This window comes from Protopterus annectens, chromosome 15.part0, assembly GCF_019279795.1.
Source record: "Protopterus annectens isolate FY-2018-M chromosome 15.part0, PAN1.0, whole genome shotgun sequence".
Taxonomy (NCBI): domain Eukaryota; kingdom Metazoa; phylum Chordata; order Ceratodontiformes; family Protopteridae; genus Protopterus; species Protopterus annectens.
The window spans coordinates 236,556,087-236,576,362 of record NC_056749.1 but is presented as its reverse complement, the minus strand read 5'-3'; positions in this window follow the sequence as shown (position 1 = coordinate 236,576,362).

Sequence of the window (20,276 nt, the reverse complement as noted above, 5' to 3'; positions counted from 1 at the left end):
ATCTAAACTCCTCCCTACTCCCAAATTAGAAATTACCTGTCACAAAATAGCTAGATTTTCTGCCCAACAAACATATAAATCTCACCACTGCCTCTCCCTAAAACACCTGATCTGGCTAGAACTATCTCACTTGCTCCTACAATCCCAGCTCCAAATCATATACTCCATACTATAGCAACCTGATTTCTGCCCTAGTCTATCCTCCCTTGTCTCCCACAATACCCCTACCAGACACCTCTGAAGCACAACCAAAGATCTATTAAAGGTTTACAAACCAAAATCCAAAACTGAGTGTAACTTGTATAGCTACCACCCTCCCCTGCTTGGAACAAACTTCCACTTGAAATAAGGAACCAAACTCTCCCCCACAAATTTAAGTTGGCTACCAAAGACTATATTTAAAAAAAACACTGGACCTGCCATTGTACACCCCCGACCACTACTTACCTATAAAGTACTGTCAATACCTAGTTTGAACTACTTACCTTCTATTGCCTGCTATGCTACTTCCTAAGCTTATGTTATACACTGCCTACTAAACCTTGGATTACTAAAACTTGCTCAACTATAACTTTCTATACTTGTTACCATCCTAAGTTAGCAATATTATAGAACTCAATACCAAAAAGCAGATGGGTCATTGTGCACAGGAATGTATAGAAAGCCATGCTATAGGAACTCTTTGCTCCAAAGAAGCAGTATGCACCCGCCTCAATATGTTTAGAAACATAGTAAAGGGACAGGGGCTTCAAGCCTCTAGATTAAATGGGGCAGAAGAAGGTTTCAATCAGGAACTTACTCAGCTAAGGGATAGAGGTTATAAGGAAGGAGAGGTTGATGTGGTACTAACCACCCTTCTCCCCCTTGGGGCCAATATAGCAAAACTGTATTTTTCTGAACACAATGGGGACAATGCCCATTACCTGTTGTACCTGCCAGCATTTCTGTTCCACTTAGCTATACCACAGATTCCAGAATGACTATGAACATCATTAGGAAACACTGGGGCTTGTTAACCAGTGACCCCAGTACCAAAAGAATAGTGGGTGATGCACCTAGATTCCTTTACATGAACAAGAAGAACTTGAAGAGGTTGTTGTGCTATCTAGACAGTTACAAGCATGATGTGATTGGGATTGAAAGGACTAAGACACCCTGTGGTAATTGCAATGTTTGCAGTTTCATAGACAAGTGGATGCTTTGAGCACCCTGACAGTTGTCATAGATTTAGTTTTAGGATAGGGGCTACCTGTATGACTATGCATGTCATCTATCTTGCTTATTGTATGCTCTGTAAAGCATTTTATGTTGGGAAAACTGATAGAACCTTAAGGGATAGAATTAGAGGATACTTGTATAGCATACGCTGTGCCTCTACCACCAATGCCCTCTCTAAACATGTGATCAGTACTAACAGCAGACACACCTTCAGGTTCATGGTTATTGACAGAATTTATCCCAGCATTAGAGGTGGTGACATCAGGAATCTAACTGAAACCAGGGAGGTTAGATGGAGCTCATCAGGGTAGTGGGCTTAACAAGAAAGTCCCACTTAGACCCATTCTGAAGGGATGTAGTCTTAGGAGTCAATAGACTTTTTTTTATATTTTTTGTTTTTATATTTTTGTCTCTTTGTTTTATGACACTGATGTTTTTCTGCATGTTGAATTTCTTTGTATGCATTTTTTCTGTATGCAGTTTCTGCAGATATGTATACGATTTTAGATAAGCTGTGGTTTTATTATGTCTTTTTCCTTTAACTGTGACCCTTAGCATGTGATTGGTTGCTTAGTAATTGGACTGCCTATAAGTAAAGGTTGCTCTTCTCTCTGTGTATATGGTCTGATGAAGCAAAAGTGAAAGCGCTTACCTATTTTATTTGTTTGGTAAACAAGTTTTTATCTTCAGCTAGTGTGTTATTCTTTTGTTCGTTTTGTTTAACAACTGTATTAAATTTGACTTGTAATGTCTTGAATATCTCTATTGTAATATTTTTTATGCACTTTTTAGAGCTTTTCTCCCCAGTCCTCTGCTGAAAAAGGGCTTGAGCTCAGTTGGACACTCCTAAATGTAAAATAAATAAATAGCTATAAAACTGTAGGCTATATAAAAAGATTTAGGAAATCGGAAATGATGAAATCATTGTAAGTTTACATTAAACCAAAACTAGACTAAATACTGTGGAAACCTTATAAGAAAGCTGTTATGAATAAGTGGAAAGAGTACAATAGAAATATAATAATGGCATCCATGCATGTTAAAGTTTGTTATTATGAAAGACTAACATAGCTGAAATTACACAGTGTCTCATAAGATATTTGAGTGGAGACCATATTTGAGCGTACAGGACATTTAGAGACAATTACCCCAATGAATGTTATCAAAGAGTTGGAGAGAAGCATTAGATGACCTATGCTGGAGACTATATATGAAGGAGAGATGTACTAAGTAGTTCTCTGTGAGAGTAAGTGATACCTGGAAAAGCTTACCAAATTATATTAAATCAAGCACTAGTTTAGGCATGCTAAGAACATTTTATACACTTACGGGGATGACTGTTTTGGTATATTGGCAGGATACAGGGGTATTGATGCTCAAGCCTGGGTATTTGTATGTATGGATTCAGTTGTATTGTCATACAAGTCCTCCCAATGTTTCATGTTCATACCATAAAAGCTTAATCCTCTCCTTACAAGCATTGTCTGTTAACCAATCATCTGACAGTCTTTTTAATACCTAACATTATCTAATTACTTCATTATTTCTGAAAATTATCCAAATGGTACCATGGTGTACAGATTCTAAAACAATCTTTCTTGCTAACCTCTGTCAATGTCTTTGGAAAAAAAAGAGAAAAAAATTCTGTTCTCACTTTTCCCCACTGATGAATATAACCGTTCTTTCCTATGTATAAATCTTCCACTTTTAATAAATATTTTCATAACTTTATATTCCTGTTCTCTTATGGACATCACAGTTAAAATCACCCAGCAAAACTACCTGCATATTTACTGGCAAAAAAAAAAACAAAAAAACTGCCTGATGTTAAAAAAAAAAAAAAAAAAAAAAAAAAAAAACCTGTACCTGGTTATTGTAGCTTTAATATGGATGAATGATTTGCAAGTCCTATAATCCCACCTCTTATTCTTATATTGAGAACTATACCTCAAGCCTTTATAAGCAACACATCCAATATTTGTACCTTTTATAATCCCTAATTATTATTGATGTACCTGGACACCTATCTATACCCAATAAACAAAAATACTACCAGGCAGCAGCCTCCCAGAATGTTCGTTTCCCCCTTGTAATGTTTTACTTTCAGTAAGCATATAATCTTTTTCTGAGTACCATTTAAAGATCTAATATTATAATTTCACTCTCCAGACTTATCCACCCCTTTTAGTTTTGTTTTTCCTTATTTTCACCTATTGTGAACCCTTGCCCTCATTGAACCTTTTCTTTATTAATGTTTTCTGAATCGTAGCTTTCCTCTTCCTCTCTTTTGCATTGACAGCATCTCATAAGAAATTCTAGATTCAGTACTTTTGCTGTCAAATAATAAATAATGCATTCCCTAGTTTTTTTTTCCTCTTGTGCTCTTCATCACAAATTGTTTTATTTTTCTATAACTGTATTTTCATTCTCATTGTTTCTTCAGTCAACAATGATACCCCTTCCTTCAGTGATAACGTTTGTTTTGTCATCAGTCTCATTAATTTGTATTCCATCTCTTAAAGATGCATTTTCATATGCTATTACAGTGAAGTCAAAACATAAGTGCACCTTCTTTTTATAACTACAGACATTTCACTTTATACATTTTTCACTGTTTTAACACAATGCTGGCTGCAGCATTTAAATGGGCAGTTAATTTTTAAATTATCTAACTTCCTAGACAAAATAAGGCCTTAGGCTGCCCCCATTGCATTGGAACACCTTTATTTTCATTTATCACATGCATGTTAAGTGAATGTACCACTGCATATTCTATTTTTTTGCAAAAAAGTGACTCCTGCATCTTGACTGTTAGCATATATGTTTCTGGAATTTTTCTTTGGAAAACATCAGGAGTTTCCACAGCTAAGCATCCTTGCAGGATATCACAGCAAGTGGGGGACATATTTCTAGAAACAATAGATACTGGAAGTAATTCCCAAGGGTTATTCATTAAAACTTGTAAAACATCTTCTCCAGATCAACCATAATAATTATAGGGTCTATATCACATAGTTGAAGTGTCAGAACTTCGACTATGTAAATATCGAACCCAAAAGTTCAAAAACTGAATACTCCGAACAGTCAGAACATTGTTTTTTTTTTCCCAGGGAAAAAAAAATTGCTGTTCCTGTACAAAACGTGGAAACGCACAAACACTAAATACTGTTTTTAATGTGGGGGGCTGTGGCCCCCACACCCTCCCTGCTTAAATATACCAACTCCGAGATCGCACCACAGTGGAGGAAATGGCAAAGCCACAGAACAAGCCCACCGAATTCTTTCCCTGGGAAAGAATTCGATGTTCCGCGGCTTTGTTATTTTATGACTTCGAACTTCCTAGTTCAAAGTTATGGCATTCGGACTTATGAGCATTTGGACTTCTGATATATATATACCCATAATTCTATATATAGCCTTAATTGTTAAAAATGCAATGCTGTAGGTCTTGGACAACAAATGGCAGCAAGTGTTGAACATTTCAGATCTAAACAGGTTCATTCTAACAAATGCATTTTGCTTACTGACTCAGAAGATTTTGTTTATTTTAATAGGTACTTCCCTAAGTCCTAGGTTACCTAATGCTAGCTTCATTTTTTTTTTTATAATTTTAGCATTTGTACGGACCCCTGGTGCAGGAGTTTTAGCTTCATTATTTATGCACTTGAGCCTCCTTCACATCCTGGTATCGAAAACACCTGGATGACCGTATAAATTGTATTGACCCCTACCAGGATGTATTGCATCTTTACTAGTCCCTCTTTCTGTGAGACCAATAAAACCTCTTTTTGAATATTCTGCCATATTGTGGTTACCTTATAAGAGATACTTGGTTAAGCAAAAGGAAAGGATTCAGAAACAGAGGACAAAAACAGTAGGAGTCAAGTACTTCTACTGTAGTTGGAGACGGGCTGAATTAAATCTCTATACTTTGTTCTACAGAATAGTCAAGGGGATCTTTGTCAACCTGTAAGACACTTAGATACTTGCATTTATTTGATTGTCATAGACAAGCAATTTTTTAATATTATAATGAAACATAGAAGATCCAAGTAAACTCTATATGGGGTGAAGCAAGTCCACCAGTAGGATGAACTTTTTGATGACCAGATTGTCCTGCTGTTATTATGCAATTAATCCTAGCAACGCAAAGACATTTAAGTGAGTTGATTATTTTATGAAGGAGCATATTGTATGTGGTAATGATTAGGCCATTTAAAACAACTAGCTATTTTTGGAGCACTCTGTTTTCCAAGGCACATCCTGTTAGAATTGTTGACTATTAAAATCTTTGCACAGGACTCGTGAAGCTGCAAATTGGATATCCTGCAAAGATTCACAAAACCATTACAAGGCGACTGCTCAATCCAGGAGTAAGGCAAGCATTAGCTGAGTAGTTTTGCAGTGGATGCTGTATAAAATGTCAGCCATTGAGCATTCATTAAATAGAACTGTTTGAAATATTTGTTATAGTACTACAAAAAGTCATTTTCAAAGTAGATCATAACCAGTGTTAGGCACCTGAAAAACCTATGAATGTGAAGCGGAGGGGGTGACCAAGATGACCTGTGGCTATGGGGAGTGTCCTCAGTTTAGAAATTTGTCAAATTATTTAATTTCTTCTATGAAATTAAGATAAAGGTTGAAGACCTCTTTGATAAAGTGCACAGTCACTAGTGATACACCCCACTTTGTAATTATACCCTATACTAAGATGTACCTGCTGTTGCCATGGAAGCATAGTGTCTTCTCTGTTGCTCTAACTCAGCATTTTTTCTGTTGCTCAGTCAGTCACCTTTGTGAGTTACCTCCTCCCATCTTGAGCCAGAAAAGATGGTATCTTCTGTCTCCTATTATGTGTGCTTCTATAAAGACTTGGATTTGTTGGTTCTTGGTCCTTTTGGTTTTATTGTGGACGCAGTTTTCCACTACAACGCTTGTTTTAAGAACAGAACTTCTATTAAAGTCATTTTGTTCATTTTGTGTACGCTGTCATTGTTCCTGTGGCATTTTTTGGTTTTCTTTGCAACAGTTTTTCATCTTGGTGTTTGGATTTGCTTCTATAAAGACCAGCTTAATCAGATACAAAAGTCTTTTGTGCTTTTACTTATACCTAGAGAAGAGTTCAGTGAAATCTGATATATTTATCTGGTTGCCTGTTCCATTTAAATATACATGCTGCATGGTAGTCTTTTAGTTATTTTACTGGCTACTCATGTTTTTATTTATTTATTTATTTATTTATTTATTTATTTAGTAAATTGAACAGTTTGGCCTGTTAAATATCCCATGAGCTCTTCAGCCTCCTTTTTTTTGAAACAGCACATCTGCTATAGTTTGATTTCATTTCAAATCCTCACACCAGTGAGGGCAGACAGCTTGTTATTTCAGTATTTTTGAAGTAGCAGTTTGTATTTTAACTTTTGTTTTAAGCAATGATTGTGGACATAACTTTGTTCTTGTCATCTCAGAGGTTATGTATCACCAGTGGGTTTAGCTCATGCCAAGGACCTAGAGCCACATTTGTACTTCTCTACTGGCTTAGCTTAGGACGTTGGTGAAGGACAAGGAGCGTCTTTGTAGACTGACGCCTCCACACTGCAGACCAAGGCATATTTGCTTAGGCCTTATTCAGTTTTTATCTGAGTGAGGTGCATATTAGTCTGTACTGATGATAGTGCTAACAGGCAGGCTTGTGTTTTTCTTTGCATACACCTTTGGTGTGCCCATGTCAGAAGGAAGCGTGACTGCATTGTATCTTCTTTATTGGGTGAAGGCTGACACTGCCTGATCTGGATTCTCCGCTACAAGAAAAAAAGAGCTAGCCTTTCACTACCCCCACCCCAACAACCGACTCTCCTAAACAGCTGCTCATAGCCAGGACAACATCATCTTAAGTCAGCTTCGTGCATGAGGGGGGCTAAGGTGAACATTTACAAAGTTAGTTTTCATAACCAAAATTACATTGACAGAAGCAGTGGATTTAGTATTCTCGAGGTCTTGCTTGTCTTGTGTTAAACAAATAACCTTTTTAGAGGGCTTTGAACAAGGCCAAATAAATAAAAGATGAGATCACATTTCTTAGTCTAGTTCCATATCTATATTTTATCTGGGGTAGTATTTTTTTATCTTTTATTATGCAAAGTTTTTAATATTATTTATATAGTCAGTCAGCCATTTATTCACTCAGTCCACTGTGTATTGTGTGTTATGTCATTGATTCTTTGGGTGAAACTTAATGTTGAATATGGGACATATGTGATGCAACCAAGCATTTGTTTCTCATCAGTGATGGAATTAACTTTTTCAGTCTATAAGATTTTCTTGTTTCATCCAGTATGCTGCCCATTCATTAACTTTAAGTTAGAGTTTGTGTGGACTTGTATTTTTGTATCTGTAGCAGTGTTTCCTATGAAAATCTTATGTTTTGTGTCCGCAAATCGCCAGACATTCTTAAGTGTCAAACTGTTTTCTTTAGCTGCTCACTGTTTATGTGCAGCCTGCTCAGGATTTGTCTGTCTGGAGTATGCAGAAGATAATGGCACACTTCCTAACTTACTTTTATGTATGAATACATTTTGGACAGAATGACCAATGACCAGATGTTTGTATCAGCTTGTCATTCCATTATGGATTAGCTAGAACCCTGGATTAGTGAAGTAATGCAATTATGTTTTGATAGAGGTCCCCAAATATCCGCTCAGTCAGTAAGATGCATCTCTCTTTAATATGCTGATTGTGCAAAACATGCTACCTTTACCAGTAAATTCACATTTATTTTTGCATTGTAGTTGAAAACTGTCCATAGTAACCAGTACAGGTATGCACAGAAATATTTGTGTAAGTAAAAAAGTTATACAAAAAATATGCAATGGGAAGTATGTACATTTATGATTAGACAAATAGCTCCATGGCTGCATATCGCACTTTTGATGCATGCCCACGTGCCCAACAACAAAGTAAGAAGAGCCTGTGAAGTATTCATAATTAAGAGTGCTGCCTCCGTGTCCAAACTAAAGCACAACACTACAGCGTATTTGGGAGGTGTAGGGTGGGATAGCATTCCTATGTTTTATAGGTTTACCACTTTTTTTTTTGTTTAATTTTAATTTGGGATATGGTTGTTTGTCATTACACTGCATTTCTTTTAAATACAACAGTCTATATTCAAACGTATTGTAGTATATAGATGGAGAGAGAGAGTTAAATCCCTCTTTGAGGTTTTTATTCCTTATCAGTAGCCTTGTATCATCTTCACCATACACAGAAACAAAGCAGATAATACTGATTAGAGTCCTGAGATTCAGATGTTTTACTAGCCTCGTATTGTTTTAATGCTTTACTTGCAGTATTTTTAGGTATAGGCACTGTGCTTTTTATTTATGTATTTATTTATTTATTTATGGCTCCATATTCCTTGAGGTATTATGCCCCCTATCCCATGTCAGCCTATTTGTTTCTTCTGATTCCTAGCTGGGGTGGGGTACAGAGGCAAATGCTTAGGATTACAGAATTCATCTAGTGGGGAGTGAGACATTGTTTCTGCTTTCACTTAATACCCTCCCCCTGTTGGCTAGGAGAGACAGTGCAATGCACTCATTGTAAGCATTCCTAACCCTGGAAAATTTTGACATCTGTGCAGTCACAGAAACCTGGTTCAAAGCTGTGGAGAGCACCCCAGCCTTACCTGGTTACTCATCCTATCATACATTCGGACCACAAACTGTGGGCAGTAAAGCCAAATGATGTGGAGTTTCAATATACATTAAAGACCTACACCCCTCCAGTCTGGTCAAACAGTAGGACACACAGGAGACACTCCAGGTGCAGTTAACTATTGACAAGATCCCTATTCAAATCATACCTAGCTACCAGCCCCCAAATCTGACTCAGATGCCCAATCTGCCTATTTGGACCTATTCAGATCTATCAAGATTCAACCCTTTACCCCGATCCTGGGTGACTTTAACTTCCCAAACAAAAAAAAGACTGGAAGAACTACTCATGCTAGAACACAAATGCCCAGGGATTCTTTGATTTTTGTCAATGCAAATGCCTTGGAATATCTAGTTGATACCCCCACAAGAGGTGATAATACCTTGGACTTAGTATTAAACAACGTGAGTAACCATTGCAGAATCCTTATAGTATCATCCTTCCTGGTAAGATCTGACCACAAAGCGGTCACTTTCAAAGTCAACATCTCCCCCAACCCCACCTCTAGCTAGGATCAGACATAAAAACTTCTCCAAAACTGATTACAGCCTCTTGCTGAATGGTATAAACAGCTTCACAGCCCCCTCCCCCTCTGTAGGGACTGGTATCAATATCCAAAGCTACACCAGAGCACTATGTCAGCATTTATATAGATGCATGGAATCAGGAATACCCGACAGGACTAAATCATCCTCCGCAAGGAAGAGTAAACCTGTCTGATGGACATCTGCAATAAATAAACTCTATAACAAAAGGAAACGATTGCTGTCCAAGACCAAGAAGGAGCAGGTGCCCAATTGGAAGCAATGTCTCCTTAGCTTGAACAAGCAAATAAGAGCACTAGTGAAATCCTCCAAAGCAAACTTGAGAGAGTCCAAATTGGCCACATCTTCTAGAGACAATTATAAGGCCTTCTTCACATATGTCCACAACCTCAAAGGAAGCACCCAGATCTGTTCAGAACTGGTGATCAAGGACATCGCATATACAAATGCCATAGACATAGCAAACTTGCTGGCTGACAGATTCAGCGAAAACTTTACCCCTTTGAGTAAATTAGGACATCCCCAGTACCTTCCCCCTTCCCCTTGTATCTAGGAAATAAGTAATCACTGCTCTCTCAAAGACAAAAAATACAGCCTCCATGGGACCCGATAACATCCCAGGCTGCATCCTGCATGAACTTGCAGCACCATTAGGCACCCTAGTCAACCAAAGCCTGAGTACTGGCTTTATCTCAGCTGAGTGGAGGACGGCCACTGTCATCCTTTTACACAACGGTGGTGCATCCACCAATCCAGGAAATTATAGGCCCATCAGCCTAACTAGCCTGATCTGCAAGGCCATGGAATGGATGGTCATGGACCTCATTAACATGGACATTGGCAACCTCCAAATACTTGATCCCACACAGTTTGGGTTTGTCAAAGGGAGGTCATGTCTGCTAAATTTGGTTGACTTCTTTGAGACAGTCACCAACACCATGGACGAGGGGAAGATGGTGCACACTGCCTACTTTGACCTGGCCAAAGCCTTTGACACTATTCCCCACTCAGGCATAATAGATAAACTCTCTCAACTAGGCATCAAGCCATATGTTACCAGATGGGTAGCAAACTGGCTCATTGATAGAACTCATGTAGTCAAAATAGGGGAAGCCACCTCAAGCAGTAGACCCGTAACAAGCATCATACCCCAGGGTTCGGTCTTGGGCCCTCTGTTATTTGGGATATACTTTTCTGAGGTGCAGGCCAAAACCAGTGGGCTATAGCTGACCAAGTTTGCAGATGACTGCAAGTTGGGTGTTGTCATCAATTCTCCTAGTGATGTGGACATCCTCAAAGAGGATCTCACTCAGACAAATGACTGGTGCCAGAAACATGGCCTCAAGCTGAATACCAAAAAATGCAACATCATCCCCTTTGGGGAGAGTGACGTCCTCACAAATGATCACATTAATAGCAATGTCCTGAGCACACAATCAGTTGTGAGGGATTTGGGCACCCAGGTTGATAGCAACCTGACTTTTGACCACCATGTTGCTTCCATTGTACGGAAAGCCTTCTACATGGCCCACCTCATAAGTAAGGGTATCTCATCCAGGGACAAGGAGGTCATAACATCCCTGTATTTTTCCCTTATAAAGTCCATTTTTGAGAACAACGACCCTTTCGGCATGTACCTCGCAAAGCACAGGCAGCAGCTGGAGAGACCACAGAGGTTCCTCACCAGGAGAATCCAGGGCCTCAAACATCTAACATACACAGATGGGCTAAAACCCTATCCCTCTAGTCAGTTTCATGCAGACTCCTCAGAGGTGACCTCTGTCTGGCATACAAAAGGCAATCACGGACTCCACCTTGATGGGGCTGCTGCATATCCGCAAGTCAAGCTCCACTCGAGTAACCTGCTTGTGCAGCATCAACCTGGTCTGTGACATCAACAAGACTTGTTGGCAGGACAGATTTGTGTCCCAGAGACTCCATAATCTATGATATAAACTCCCTCTCCACATCAAACAGAGTACCTCTTTACCCCTTTTTAGCCCAGCCTGGATAACTGGATGGGAAACAGAAAATATACCCTTGGGATTCCACCCGTGTCACTGCTGGACAGGGGCATTGGGTGCTGATTTGTCTAAATGTGGGCTAAACTCTTGGCTTATACGGGCCTCAGGGCCAGTAGCCTAGTAACCTCCTATGAACAAAACCACTGATACAGGAACAGATTCCATCAAATGGACTCACAGCTGTACATTTTTACACAAGCAGGAAGTTCACCTCAGTGCAGCCTCTTAATTAAAATAATCCATTCTGAGATTGCATAGTTTTAGAGTAAAAATATACAATCTGTAGACTCATGCCTGTTTGTTGGAATAGTCTCACAGAATCATGATTTTCTATAAAGTGACAGGATTGATCAAATATCTATAAACCATTCACATCCACCCATCTCCAGCTGTCTCTGCTGTGTCCAGGTTGATAATTAATCGGAGGTCATCCTGAGAGGTATTCCTGGCTCTGTCGTCCTGTACCATAGAGCTGTTATGCACTATTTACATCATATCATACAGTGTAAATTGTGGAGACAGCAGATTTTTGCTTCTTCTCCAGTACGCTTATTTTACTAACATTGTTCTTCCTAAATGGCCAGTCAGTAGTATTGCATGTTCATCCCAGTTTACTAAGTGTGATTTGAAATAACAGACAGTTTGGTGAACTTGCACCTCCTCATATTCTTTTCCTCTTATTTGTAGGATGTTTATTTCCATGACATAAATGGACCATTCCTATGTCCGGGCATAGTTAATGCTGTTTCAGTAAATGACATCTATCAAGAGTGCTCTTTTTAGCACTTACTCTGTTGTAGCCGTAATGGTCTCATTTTGTAGTCATATGGGGTTGTATCTGTATGCTTCAAAATTCTTTTTTTATTGACCCATTTGCTCATACTATTACTGGAGATATCTAGTTGTCCTTGTTCCCCATTCTTTTGGTTTCTGCTTGTATAATTTTATGTCTTATGTCAGTACACTGTAATTGCTAGATGTGGCAGTTTCAATAATTGATGCACTGAGGTCTTGTTGAGTTTTGAGTCATCTAACTTTTTCGCAAGTTATAGACACATGCCATCCCATACATTGCATGCCTCCAATTAATCAACAAATGAAATATCTTCTCTTCATTCCTGTCTTGGTTTTGATGTGGACTACTTAAAGCATTTCAAGCAGCTGATAAAACAGTTCAAAGGTCTATGTAAAGCATCTAGAGTTCATTTCTGTAACTATTAGGTCATACTCTTATGCTATGATCTGCAATTTTATTTTGTCCGTTCTGATCATCCCCTGCATCATCCATTGCTGAAATATTTACAAAAAAAAAACTGAATGAATTGTTGGCCTGCATATCTGAGTTTTTTGTAAAAATCTGCAGAATAAAACCTGCATTCTGCCACAGGTATAGCTGTATTCTTCCTGGAGGGTTGCAGAATAAAAGTGTTACTACTTCTGTACAAAGATAAAGCTGTAGCTCAACACCCCAAAATGGCTGTATGGAGGTTTCTTCCTAGTGAGTTTTCAAAGTAATGTAAGCTATGCAAAGGAAGTAAGTGTACCAGTGTACACATATTCTTGCACTTGGTAACACTGGCAAAACGTTAACTCTTTTGAAATGTTACTACTAAATAAAGTGTAAGAAATAGTGCAATAAAACAGCTCCAAAGCATACATGTACTTTCTACTTGATAGTGGGTGCACGTGCACATTCTCACAACAGCTTGTCAAAACATACATACGTGCTTTTAGCATGTCAGCTGGAATTAATAACCTTGATACATGTTTAAAATGGCAAGTTTGAGTATGACTGATATATACACAGTTTGAACTCCACAGCAGAACTACTAGTCTAACGAGAGGGATTTCCTCTCTTTGGAAAAATGCCCATCTATTATCCTCAAATTCTTTGCCACTAAGCAGATCAGTTTGATATCCAAATGCTCATTTTCACACTCCTAACTGTTGTAAAGTAGGCATTGGAGGATGCAGTCTAGTATTAAAGATGATGTTAAATGATTAAATGCAGATGCATGTCTGCACAAAAGGAAAAGCCACTGTTTTGACTTTCATGACACATTATCTAAAGACTGAAAAGAGGGCAAATGTAGTGAAACAATAGCCTTGAACTTTTCTTTTGTGTATTTTAACATTCATAGAAACAAATCCCCGACTTGGAAAAATGCACACAAATGAGTGTACATGTATATATGTATGTATAGCCATGCAGAACGTAGATCATCCCAGCTTGTTGACATGTGGCATGGCTTTGTTTTCATCAAATGCAGGGATGATCAAGCCCTGTTATAATCAAGCTGGATTTTGTCAACTGTAGCATTGCTATGGAGGATTTACTGTTCTCATAGTCGAGTCATTGTGGAACTGGTATGGATAAGTTAGGGAGCATGGAGACAGAGCTCTCCTACATTGGGGTATGTGATGGTAAATTCTCCCCCACATATAAATTATGTTGTTTCTGCTATGATCTTGAATGGTATCTGTGTGGGTATGTGTGATTTCATTTTCATTGCCAAGCATTAGGAAGTTGCTAAAATATTTTGGTTATTTTTGGACATTATCTGCTTCCTAAATGCAAAACTTCTTTTTTATGTGTGTGTGCATTTTCAGTGTTAGACTATGGGGGTTTTAGGCAGCCATAAGGTGTAATGTGCATTGCATGTGTGTGATGGAGTGTATTTTCTTTCGTCAGTTCCATATGTGTTTGATTTTTTTTTTGGGGGGGTGTGTGTTTTGTTGGTTTGTATGTGTGATGTTTGATATACATAAACACAGAGACACACACACCACTCATGAATGATAATTTTCATTATTAAAATGGAACTTGCCAGGATTAGGGTTAGGAATTATTGCAACACACCGAATTCAGGCTTGGGGAATGGTGTAAGATAACGAGCACATAATGGCCAGAGGACTCATGAAACCCAGACAGTCTCTGATCAAAATGACTACATGGTGCCTTGGGTTTACTATCAAAATGTTAAAATTTGGTTCAGCGAACGCGGAAAGTTGAACATTAGTTAGTTGACTTTCTGTGTTGCTGAATGCTAGGAGATCGAGATTACATATCAGCGAATGCAAGTGTGCATTCAATGATAGTAACTGAATGTTGTGAGTAGAGTTCTGGTACAGTGCGGAAAGGGAAATGTATCCCTTTTTTCACTGCAGTGCGATGTCAGAGTTAGAATATTTAATATGCAGGGGTGTGGGGGGCTTGCCCCCCTGCTAAAACATGATTGATAGTGTAGGTGTTTCATTTACGTTTGCACCTACACTGCCATTATGGCCGATTTTCGACATTAATGTTGAATCTGTTAAATTCGATCAACAGATTCGACATTATAAGCTAATTAGTACACCGGAAGTGTTACGTCATTTTCATTGTATCGAACATTCAGTGTTCTAAATGTCAATATTTTGATAGTAAACCGGTGCCTTGTTGGCTTAACACCTGCATGATTAAGGTGAAAGCTGATGTAATGCTAGTTTACTGATAGCCATGAGTAGGATGGATTTGGACAGATTTGAAGTTTCCAGTAGAAAATGAATTTAGTTTTGTGGACTATTACTTCATAAACAGGCAGGAACCTAAGATGATCCAAGGAGGAGAGAAGTGCCAGCTGTATATAGTCAGATTCATCTCATCTCACTACGTGGTCTCTGTCCTACTCTGAAATTGCTCGTCTTGAAATGCCCAGTCAGGTGAGAAGAAATTTTCAAATTCTGTGCTGAGAAAAGTGCATCTGAAGTTTCTCCTGGCTGATAAAAGGAATGCTTTACAGCAGCTGCAAGTCTTAATGAAAAAAGCTCTGACGTTTTTGTTTCAGTCACCAAACAGCTATGATGGTGAGGTCCTTGAAAGGATACCACCAACTGATTTTATACCCTTATTTGGAGACCTCAGAAGTCATGTAGTGATTAATGGAAACACATGTATGGGCCTAATTGTGAGGAACAGGCTGCACAAATTGTGACTTCTTACTTGATTTTTTAAGCAGGTAATAAACTGGAAATAAGACTTTATTATAACATAAGGGGATGTATAACATTAGTTTGTAACAAAAACCTTGGGCTGAAGGTTGATAAGCCCCTTTTTGATTGTATCAGCAGATTTGAGGCCATGCTTTCTGGGCCTACAGGGAAGAGAGCAGTAAGGCTGTCAAGTGACAGCCACTTGACTATGAGCTGGATCCACTGGATAGGATATCAGCTGGATAGAAAAGAGAGACCTAGATGAGATGTGAACATCACTTGGTGGTGTCTGAGATTTCTATGTAATGCAAGTTCATCTCTTACATCTGAAAAGTCTTTGATTACATTCCTATTGAAGCTGTGAACACTGAGCCCAAATAAACCATCTTCATGATATCGGTTAAGGCAGCAGCATGGAGCTGTGGCTGCAAGATGGTTGATGCCAACAGTAAGTTCCACTGCTGGGCAATATCAATGAGGAAAACAGTTAAGCTGAGAAAATATAGTCTTTTGAGCAGTACTTGTATTGGGTCTTCCGATTCAGCTGAGATGTGCTGTTAGGCAAACAAATTCACTGCTGTAGAGTTTGATTAAAAGGAAGTTTGAAAAATAGGAAGAGTTTGGAGAGTCCACGGAGAAAGTCTGTTGGGTGGCCTTTAAAGGTCCTGGCAAACCATTCAGAATCTCACAAGAGATGGGCAAGATCTCTGTTAAGCTCAGATAAGCCAGAGAAATGAAAAGTTGACCACTAGTAGGAAAGTTGCTTGGATGCAAAAGAAGCATTTTGAGGGACTTAACCCATGGAGACTTATTAATGTCAGGAGGTTGGGTATGAACACCTTTACTGGGTTGCTCATTACAATCATCACAGCAGTTATTAAAGACCTCCATACTTGTAAGGTCTCAGATGGAATGAGAACAAACTGGAGATTTTGAAGGTATTGCAATGTTAGAGTAGTGTGAATAACATGCCTATTCACTGTTGCATTGAAGGTGTGGGCAATAATCTACATAGACTGGCAAACTTTGGTGGTGGCCCCTATATTAATTAATGTTTACTGGAATCTCCTTCAAAATTATATCAGTTGTTAGATAGCCTGAAACTTTTTGGCAGCAAATTACAACAATAATCACAGTCTTATGGGTCTGAACTGATCTGTGAATTTTAATTAGGAGCTGAGTTCTAAGTCAAAACTCTGCTTCGTATAAGCCCCCTCAACACATATACACTTTTTAAAAACTTTTATTGTGAAATCACTGTTCCTCAGAGTAAGGGATCACTGCAAGAAACTCAAACTTTAGTGTTAATATTCACCCATATTATTCACTTTAAATTCTGCTGTTCTAAGGCTATTCTTGGAATTTTAACAGACACTGTCAAAAGATTTATAAATAAGCTGCAACTATAGCAAGTAGTAAAGTAATATAGTTATTTCTTTTGAGTGTCTGTCTGTGTTGCTCCCTGCAGTACATAGGGCTAAGGAAGCTGGAAGAACCAAAGAAATTTTAAATATTTTAATATGCACAACTTTTTGAAAAAACAAGTTGAGAATAACAGTGCTAATCAGAATAGAGAAATCTAATATAAAATTTCATAATAAGTATACCAACAAAAACAGAGCGAGTATAGGAGCTAAAATAACTACATATACACAAGATTTCAACCTGGTGTAAAGAATGAAATTAACATACAATGTTCATTGTTATCAAGTAGTTTGCCAATGTCTAAATTGTTTATTTTGTAATTTTTAGCAGTTTTTGCTCCTCTGCTTCATTATATGTCCTTTCTGCCAAATACCCCACATCCATAACCAGGTCTGTAAGTTTCACCAATAAAGCTGGGGCCCAGCTGTAAGGAACTTTGAGTGTCCCGGGGTATTTTTGTACTTTAGGTTCCACTCTATTGCTTCCCCTCTCCCTGCATGATGTTCATGACTTCATTTGAGGGATGTGCTGCTTATCTCCATGCCATGCCCCTCATCACAACATCCCCAGCCTCCATCAGGGATCAGCACAAGAAATACCTATGTAACCATCCACCCCCTCAGGATGGCCATGCCGTCCCTCTGTGCTACTTCATTAATTGCTTCAGCTGCTAATTGAGCCTGGGTTGGCTGGCCTGTACTCGAAGCTTTATGCTCCTTTGCCATAGGAGCAGATTGTTTATTTTGTAATTTCAATGCTATAATATACTTTCTCATTACATTTCCAAAACCGAGACAGGGAAATTTTAAGAAAATTTAACCCCTGTATAGTAATCTAATATATATAAAAACAAAACGTATACCTTGCTGAGTATTGTCCTGCTATTATATTTAGTTTTAAAATACCTGCAGTTGATTGTTTCCAGACAATTTCTCACCAACTTATTTGTGTTTCCTTTGGTTTTTAGATGGATAAAATCCCACATTGTTTTGCCTAACTTATAAGATTGGGGGTTGGTATAATGGTTAAGTTGTTTACCTCACAGACAAAAGGTACAAGGTTTTGTTCTCACCTTTAAAGGGGGAAATTGACTAGTCTTAAAATGGCCCACAGTGTTAGCCTAGTATTTACCTATGAACTATGCAGACCAAAACTATGAAAAATGCTTGTTTCTGCTTTCTTGAAAATCCTGCATTATTAAACCTTACTTTGAAAGCACTAAACTAGTTTCACAGGTGCTTTATATGCAATAAAGCAAAATGAGAAAGTAGTGTAGTAAACTTATTAAAATTAAACTGAATATTGTTCAAAGACACACACCATCATTTTTCATATCAGAGACTGGATTTAAGAGATGTGTTGTACCTATCCAATACAGATACAAGAAAAAAACACTTAATTTTAATTTGGATCTCACACACACAAGATAAAATTGCCTAGTTATTATGTAGAGCTGCAGTCAGCTTTTGGACATATTTTAGATTTTGTCATTTATACCAGTGCTGTTTTTATCTAATGCACTACTGTGATAATGTATATAATAGTAAATAGTTTATATCAATACTATACATAGATTAATTTTGCAAATAAGAACTATATGTGAGGTTTGGTGAATTTTTAATTGCCTAAAATCAGAAGATATTTTTAATATGAATAATTCTGTTTATGGATTATTCAGAATAGGCTGTAAAGTAAGACTATGTCATTACATTGATTTCACCAATGAATGGACATTATTAATTATATTAGTTATAGTCTCACAGTTGTAACTTGAAATGAACAAAAACTATAAATGCTTTGGATTAAAGTTTGTTTTGTAAATTTGTAGAAATAACTCACGGGGATATTTTTATTTCATAGAAATTTAATATGTGTAACTGGTTTATAGGTTAATAGGTTATTACAAGATTAACAACCACTAGAGCCTTTGTAAGTCTAGCCCTGCACCCAACCCAGTTTTCTCCCCAAATACCTTGGTCGCCTATTAGGGAGGGTATTTTAGTAAGGAGGTAGGTAAGTGTTTTGTGTTTGTTAGATAATATTTTCCTTACTGATAGGCTCTGTCCATCAACAACATGTGAGCCAGACCGGGGTTGAATTTCAGCTTTCCCATCAAATGATCAAGGTTTCATCTGACTAGAGTCAAGGATGAACTCTGCTTTACATGGTTAAAGAGCCTATTCCATAACATGGAAATCCTTTGTGTCACATATCTATCTCTCAAACATGTTCTATTTATAAGTGAAGTTCAAATCCTTGGATCAAGTCTTTAGTGCTGTTTGTTTTGTGAATGTACAAAAGATCTGCCAGGGATGGATCTTAGGATGCCCTGTAAGCCAGGCATAGTTTGCCTGTGGGATACTATATAAAGAGACGGGACCTTTAGATGCTCTGTGTAGAACAAGGTATTCATGCTCTGGATTCTCCTGGTGATTTTTTCATTCCTTTTTTGACTTGTTAAAGCTTAATCATATCAGTGCCTGGTACATCATCTACACATGCCACGTATTGCTCCAGTAAAGCTTAATCATTTTGATGTCTGGTACATCATCTACACATGCCACATATTGCTCCATTAAAGCCTAATCATTTTGATGTCTGGTACACCATCTACACATGCCACGCATTGCTCTGTTAAAGCTTAATAATTTCAGTGTCTGGTACACCATCTACACATGCCACGTATTGCTCTACACCAACACCCTGTGGTAGCTCTCCTCAGATATGGCCACATATGCTGCCTAGCTTTCATCAGCTATACACCCACCTTATAAATGTTTAGCTCCGCTACACCTTAACACACTCGGTACACATGCCCTTGATGTACATATGCCTAACACAGACATACACCTCAGATACAGACCCACCACAGTGCTCAAGCTTTGTGCCCATTTGAAGTGTCTGAACATCAGTTCATGTAAATCCTAGCATAAAGCAATTAAGGTTAAAGACAACAAAGCTACCCTACCTTGTATATAGCTTTGCCTAACACACACTGCTATACCTCTGCTCCGATGCACGTACACACATGTGCTTGAGATTTTCTCACAGTCATGATGCAGATACATCAGTCCATAAGTTTAAGACAACCCAAACCATTACTGCAGTAAATGCTAAACTGCAGCCACAATTGTAATGAACCATTATAGCATACTTTCACCTAGCCCATAACCAATCAACCAACCATGACAGTATACATAGCCTCTCAAGTAATTAATAACCAACCATCCCAAACAGCAGTCCACATATAAAAATATCCATGCTATCTGCTAATGTTTTGATTTTCAGTCAGAAATGTTAGAATGTATTAATATCATTAAACACTTTGGATTAACATTTACATTTTTGCTAAATAATAGCAAAATTCTGAAATCCC